This window comes from Thermobia domestica, chromosome 6 (assembly GCF_964235325.1).
Source record: "Thermobia domestica chromosome 6, izTheDome1.hap1.1, whole genome shotgun sequence".
Lineage (NCBI taxonomy): Eukaryota > Metazoa > Arthropoda > Insecta > Zygentoma > Lepismatidae > Thermobia > Thermobia domestica.
In genome coordinates, this window is record NC_137459.1 from 16,339,741 (window position 1) to 16,346,569 (window position 6,829).

The 6,829-nt window shown below is 36.0% G+C and overlaps 1 protein-coding gene across 8 annotated transcripts in view; it reads right to left on the bottom strand.

Annotated features, from left to right (window-relative positions):
• The window catches only part of LOC145687851 (mesoderm induction early response protein 1), a 127,729-nt gene extending 123,381 nt beyond the window's left edge, over positions 1 to 4,348 (bottom strand). For 5 of the 8 annotated variants that reach the window (XM_081761325.1, XM_081761324.1, XM_081761327.1 and 2 more), the window contains exon 1: positions 4,211 to 4,348. The gene's annotated coding sequence lies outside the window, so the exon portion shown is untranslated. Of the gene's footprint in view, positions 1 to 3,857; positions 4,008 to 4,210 lie in introns of those variants that run through there. The other 3 variants (XM_081761326.1, XM_081761329.1, XM_081761323.1) reach the window with 2 other exon arrangements.
• Between the last annotated feature and the right edge of the window lie 2,481 nt (positions 4,349 to 6,829).

A 6,829-nucleotide genomic window follows, 5' to 3' on the forward strand; every position in this document is an offset into this window, starting at 1 on the left:
AACGCATCCTCTCGCTACCGCTCGGGCCTCCCTACTGAGCTCCTGCCCTGACTCGGTTACACAGCATTCGTGCTTTTTAGTGCCCTCTAGCGCAAGTTAGTTCATATTTTATGCAATGTTGTTTTTATGCCATTATGTCCACACTGTGTTAATAGTCACAACTACATCACAGTTACAAATAACGAACCGTAATCACGACCAAGTGAGCCAGTGTCACTATTAATTGATTTGGGGGAGAAACCAATACCCACAATAATGAGTAACGGCAAAAAAGAAGTGAAGCATTAAAAAAATGCATTCCTAATCGGTTTAAGGGAAGGAGAAACGAACGCACATTTCCGAAAAATACACAGCATGCATGCAAATAGCAAATTTTAAAACTAAATCGGCTTTAAAAAGAAAGCATGGTAGAATTACGCCAATAGATATACGGAGAATGGCAGAAGGTGAACACTGAAATATATACCAGATGTAGGGATTCGAAAAGCCTGGCTCAGGATAGGAAAGAGGAGAAAGGTACAAACAAACCAATTGAGAAATTATTGAGAAAAAAGCACTATGTATGCAAATTTGCACAAATCTGTACAAGGTCTAATGTTTCAAATATCCTTGTACACAGTATCACGCGCAAAATATACATTGCGTGTTGTGCATTTTTTTAACATACTTTAAATAGTTAAACCATTCATATGTTAAAGGCTTCATTTTAACATTTTTTTTTAAATGAAAATTATATTTATTGCCTAATCAGCTATATTCGAGGAGGTGAGATGGTGGGCATGATAAACCAAAGACCTGGACCCCATCTTCACTGAGTTCATAATTTTATTCGCATTCAACAGCAATGTTGTACAATTTACATGTTCAAAATTTCAAACATGGTTGAGTAAAAATCTATCAAGTGTCCCAAAAGTTACTGAAAAGAAAATCCCCTCCCCCCCAAAAAGTGAACTTAGAGTATCTACTCTAGTTGGTATCCTTACGCAGGCACGAGAAAATATACTCGATTAATTTTAAAAAAATAGGTCCAAATTTCCTTAACCCTACCGTATTCTACTCTACCCTTTTAAAGCGGTCCTACTCATTGAAGCGCGGCTGATTGTAAAGTGTAACTTTAAAAAACTAAATGAAATCTTTAAGGTTTACGTTCCACAGTTATGCCGGGTAGGCTAAAGGAGATGGTGATGTTGAGAAATGAAGGGAATGGTGGAATAAAGAAAGTGGGAGGAAACGGGAGAACCCTGAGAAAACCCACACACGGCTTTGTCCACCATAAATCTCACTTGGCGCGAGCTCGGATCGAACCAAGAACACCACGCACCAGAGGTGAACGCTCTACCACTGAGGCACTGCAGCTTTTATATACCTAAAAAAAAATGCAATGAATACGGTGTTCTAGTGGTAATGAGATAAGCCCATACGCAGGAATTTTTTCGGGAGGGTTCAAATTCACTATGAGCATAGATTATATTAAAATTTGTAAAATCACCCATAAAATTACACTAAATTTACAGACAAGTCAGGATTTCGGAAGGGGTCTGAACCCCCAGTACCCACCAGCTGCGTACGTCTCTCGTTGACGAAATTGTATGGTACGAAATGTCCAATCAAGGACGCCGATCCTGGGGGAGCCGCCCCCTATTGTATTCATGAATATACAATATTTGGCATAATTTGAATGCAATGTCTTAAAATCCTCATATATATATATATATATATATATATATCTTCTGCATCTGAATGCCCCCCCCCAAATTTAGAGAGAAACCGGCTCCCTTGTGTCCAATATCCGTTCATTTTTTTTTTACATGTAACAATATCCGCAACACTTCGTATATGGATCGAAAACTACAAAAATAAAATTTAAAAAATTGATAATCTAAAGACCTGTGCCTTATTTTGTTGTATTTATCGTTGAGAGCACTTTTAATAAGCATTTCTCGTAATAACAATAAATGGGGCGTACGACGGCTCGGTGGTGGATCCTTACCTCTGGTCCATGGGATCCCTGGTTCGATCCCGCCTAAGCAAGTTTGTGGTGGGCTACATTGTGTCCGTGGGTTTTCTCGGGTACTCCCGTTTCCTCCCACATTATCATTCCACCATTCCTTCTATCATTTACTTGCTTTATTCATCCATCTTCCTTAGCCTAAAGGACACCGTCGTGGCACGTTAAACTGAAAGACTTCATTTTTTATAATAATAATAATAACAGAAAATGATAACAAAGAAAGAAATAAAATATGGCCAGATAAGCTATTGGTCATCAATTAGCTTTTGAGCTAAATTTCAAAATCAATTTTCTCAAATCAAGTTATTCTCGATAGCGTAATCTGTTTAAAGAAAGAAAAGATACCATTCAAGGAACTGTCTGTCATCTAGTGTCACTGTATTCTCTCCTTATGCAACCCCAAGGTTATCAAGAATGCTCCGAGCTAGACAAGAAATCAAGAGCTCCACGTCCTTCCCTACCATAGTATCTCGCCTTTACAGGACAGCGCCAGAAGTTCCAAAGAATAAACTGCGTATTGCTCCAGTCCACGAAGGATTATAGATAACCACAATCTTTGTTATGTGACACACGATCAACGCAACAGTTCCTATTTTCATTATTGCCAAGTTTATGGATAGGTGCTCAGTATCTCTTAATAGATAGCCGTTCGGTCACAGCTATTCTGCTGAGTATTTTCCGAGAGCGGTTCAGACGTATCACCCTTGAAGTAGTACGAAATTCCAACAATTGTACGTGAATGTATGACATTTTTTCAAATGCATGCGTACAGTTGACGGCCCTTATGAAATTACCCCAAGACCAAAGTAAGTAAAGGATTCTTACATCCAGTTAGCTAGATATTAACTCAAGTACCTCATGTGAATAGTGAGAATTGTGTGTCCCCATCCACAAAAAGAAAAAAAAATAGCACCCTTTTGGCTTGTGTGTTTCTTTGTGAGAACACTTCATATAGTTTACTTATACAATAGTGTTTCTCGAACATAGACGTCAGCTCAGAAAGTCAAATTTCTTGATTGAATACTTACTCTCCACTGGAAGTAGTTTTCAATACTCCAGATCACAAAAATATATTCAACGTATTCATTGCAACAAACTTGGCACATTTAGTTTATTATTCTTTAAATTCTTGTTTTTTTTTTTTTTTTTTTTTTTTTAAAGTGTGCTCATGTACTTATATCCTTCACGTACGTTCTTTTCTGGGACAATTCCTAGTGAGCTCGTGTAGTTCAGAGTTCACGGTCAGTTATAGACCTATCATGCATTATAGGCCATGAACAGGTTCAAACAAAAGACAAAGAAAGAAATTTATCATTAAAGAAAAATGAACATATTCCCTGCTCTGAATACCAACAGCAATAAATGCTGAATATTACGTTCCTAAAAACGGTAAAAAGAAAAACTAATTTATTTTTTCCTTTCCTTGCACAACGTATCTTGGACATGAACGACGCAGTTTGTATACCAGCATATTCTCTTACATATATATATTTTTTAGGTTTTCGGCTATATTCAAAATTAACATAATGATTTCCTTTAATCAGTATACAAAGATTGTCTTTCCCTCTTCTTACTACATTTTCTAAAGTTTGTTTACTCCGTAAGTTTTTCAAACCAAGCAGAGAACCCGCTCATTGCGAAGTAAACAAAAGCTACAAGCTTAAAATTTAATATACGATAAAATGAATTAAATCTAAACACATTGTTTCATATATTATATTAGGGAAGAAATTATTTAATAACTTTAATCCTTTGATCTTCTATCAGTCGACTACGACAATCTTAAATCATTAACAAAAATTTGTGTAAGAATTTGCACCTTACGTAGTTGGATTCGTTTACTTACTGTATATTAATAATTGCTACAAAAATACATAATTAGTTGAAACCAAACGCTGTTTCTGATTATTTAAAAAATATCTCATAAATTTTATGTTATCAACACCATCTTCTGTGCAATTTGTATATCTCACAAAACTAAATAAACAAAGAATTTCCAGTGTTGCCGACAATGCTTTTACGCCAATCCAATTGCTAAAACACACAAAATTTCATCATTTATTAGTACCCCACAAAATACTACTCGATTGAAAAAGAAATAGTACGTAAATTAGTTTCGTTTTACATTTATCACTTTACACCTAACTTCCTTATTGGTATTTTATTTAATATTAATTGCACTAAGGAAACAAAACCTACCTCCTCCATTTTGGTGAATATTATGGGATAGGCTAAAAAAGACGCTGTTTTCCGCGAAAGTAGGTACCTGGAATGCAAAAGTAAGCCTTTCTTAGCTTCTAGCATTGGTAGTAACTTCAGCTTCCACGAGATGGCAGGAGACGTAGGTTCGTGCAGAGTAAATGAAAGTGATATGAGTAATACTGCAGCATTTATTTTTGGGGTATCTGGAAAATGTTTCCGCAATCTTGATTGGTTAACCGTCTATTTCATAGTTCTTAATTGGCTATTCCATTCTCCATGCAAGAATAGGTTGACAATACTCGTACAAACTCCATTTACTATGCTTCGTAACTTCATTTACTGTACTTCGTTTTGAAATAAACTTATTTCGATTTTGTTTCTAATAAAATTTGAAGCACAACAAGGTAATTTGAAAATAAAGCCTCTTAATCCCTAAAAAGAAGAGAGGAGCAAAATGAAAACTGAGAATTATGAAAAGAACACTTTTGAATGATTAATTTTTACTTCGTTCTTCTGTCAGTAATACTACAATGTAGAAGATCTATTATGTGAATAAAAGATCTAATTTGGGGTTTTAATTATTATTATTATTACACTATAATAAATATTACAGTGTCTATTACTAATAAAGTCTTTCAGTTTAACGTACCACGCATATGCCGTGAAAACTAAAGAAATCGATAAGGGTAACGAATAGTAGGAAAAAACGGACGTACACCGAGAAAAACCTGAGTTTAGCCACTAGAAAGCTCATTGGTGCAAGCTGGGATCGAACCAGATATTCCACGCCCCGGAAATGAATGTTCTATCGCTGAGCCACCAGAGCCCCTTATGGGGCGTTTACACTTAGTCGATTTGCGTTCGATTCAGTTGAATTGACGTCACTTTCAACTTAATCGACCGTGTAAACGGGAATTCAACTTAATCGCCTGTTGATCGAAAGCGACTAATCGACTGGCAACTGAATTGAAAGACGTTCTATTTTCTGTGGTTGAAATAATTGAACACATCCATCGATCTGATTCGGCCTAGTTGCTTCGATTTAGTGGCAAGTGCAGCGAGTCGATTTAGTCGTGCGACAAAATCGATTTAGTCGGGAGACTAAATCGACCAAGTGTAAACGCCCCATTACAGTGATTCAAAATAAGTCAGATTGATAATCAGCTAATAACAAGTATTTGAGGTTTAATTGAATAAATTCTACACATAAGTAGCTAGCTCACTTACCCTTTCGCAAAATAGATTTTATTAATATTTTTTTCATTAATGAAAATTAATGATAATGAAATTAAATGTGCCCTCCCACCGGGAATCGAAACCACGACCACGTTCACCAAAGGAAGACTCTCAAACAATTATTATTATTATTATTTTGGTTTGTCCCAACCGGGGCACTTGTCTCTATGATCATCTGTCGTAAATTCTACGTATTCCAAACACGAAAGGGACACGAACACAAAAATACCTAGAGGGGCACAGTGGCTCAGTGGTGAGCGCTTATCCCTGATGCCTGGCTCGATCCCTATCTACTTAGTTTGTGGTGCACAACATCGTGACCGTGGGTTTTTTCGTGGTACTCCTGTTTCCTCCTAAATTCTCAATCCACCAATTCTTTCATCGTCATTCACTTGTTTTAAATATCCGCCTCCTTTAGCCTAAAGAGCATAATCGTAGGATGTTAAACTGAAAGATTTCATTTTATAAGAGAAGAGAAATAATTCTCATTCCACCAATTCTTCCATCATCATTCACTTGCCTTAATCATCCGTCTCCCTTAGTCTAAAGGGCATAATCGTAGGATGTTAAACTGAAAGATTTCATTTTATAAGAGAAGAGAAATAATTCTCATTCCACCAATTCTTCCATCATCATTCACTTGCCTTAATCATCCGTCTCCCTTAGACTAAAGGACATAATCGTAGGATGTAAAACTGAAAGATTTCATTTTATAAGAGAAGAGAAATAATTCTCATTCCACCAATTCTTCCATCATCATTCACTTGCCTTAATCATCCGTCTCCCTTAGTCTAAAGGGCATAATCGTAGGATGTTAAACTGAAAGATTTCATTTTATAAGAGAAGAGAAATAATTCTCATTCCACCAATTCTTCCATCATCATTCACTTGCCTTAATCATCCGTCTCCCTTAGACTAAAGGACATAATCGTAGGATGTAAAACTGAAAGATTTCATTTTATAAGAGAAGAGAAATAATTCTCATTCCACCAATTCTTCCATCATCATTCACTTGCCTTAATCATCCGTCTCCCTTAGACTAAAGGACATAATCGTAGGATGTTAAACTGAAAGATTTCATTTTATAAGAGAAGAGAAATAATTCTCATTCCACCAATTCTTCCATCATCATTCACTTGCCTTAATCATCCGTCTCCCTTAGACTAAAGGACATAATCGTAGGATGTAAAACTGAAAGATTTCATTTTATAAGAGAAGAGAAATAATTCTCATTCCACCAATTCTTCCATCATCATTCACTTGCCTTAATCATCCGTCTCCCTTAGACTAAAGGACATAATCGTAGGATGTTAAACTGAAAGATTTCATTTTATAAGAGAAGAGAAATAATTCTCATTCCACCAATTCTTCCATCATCAT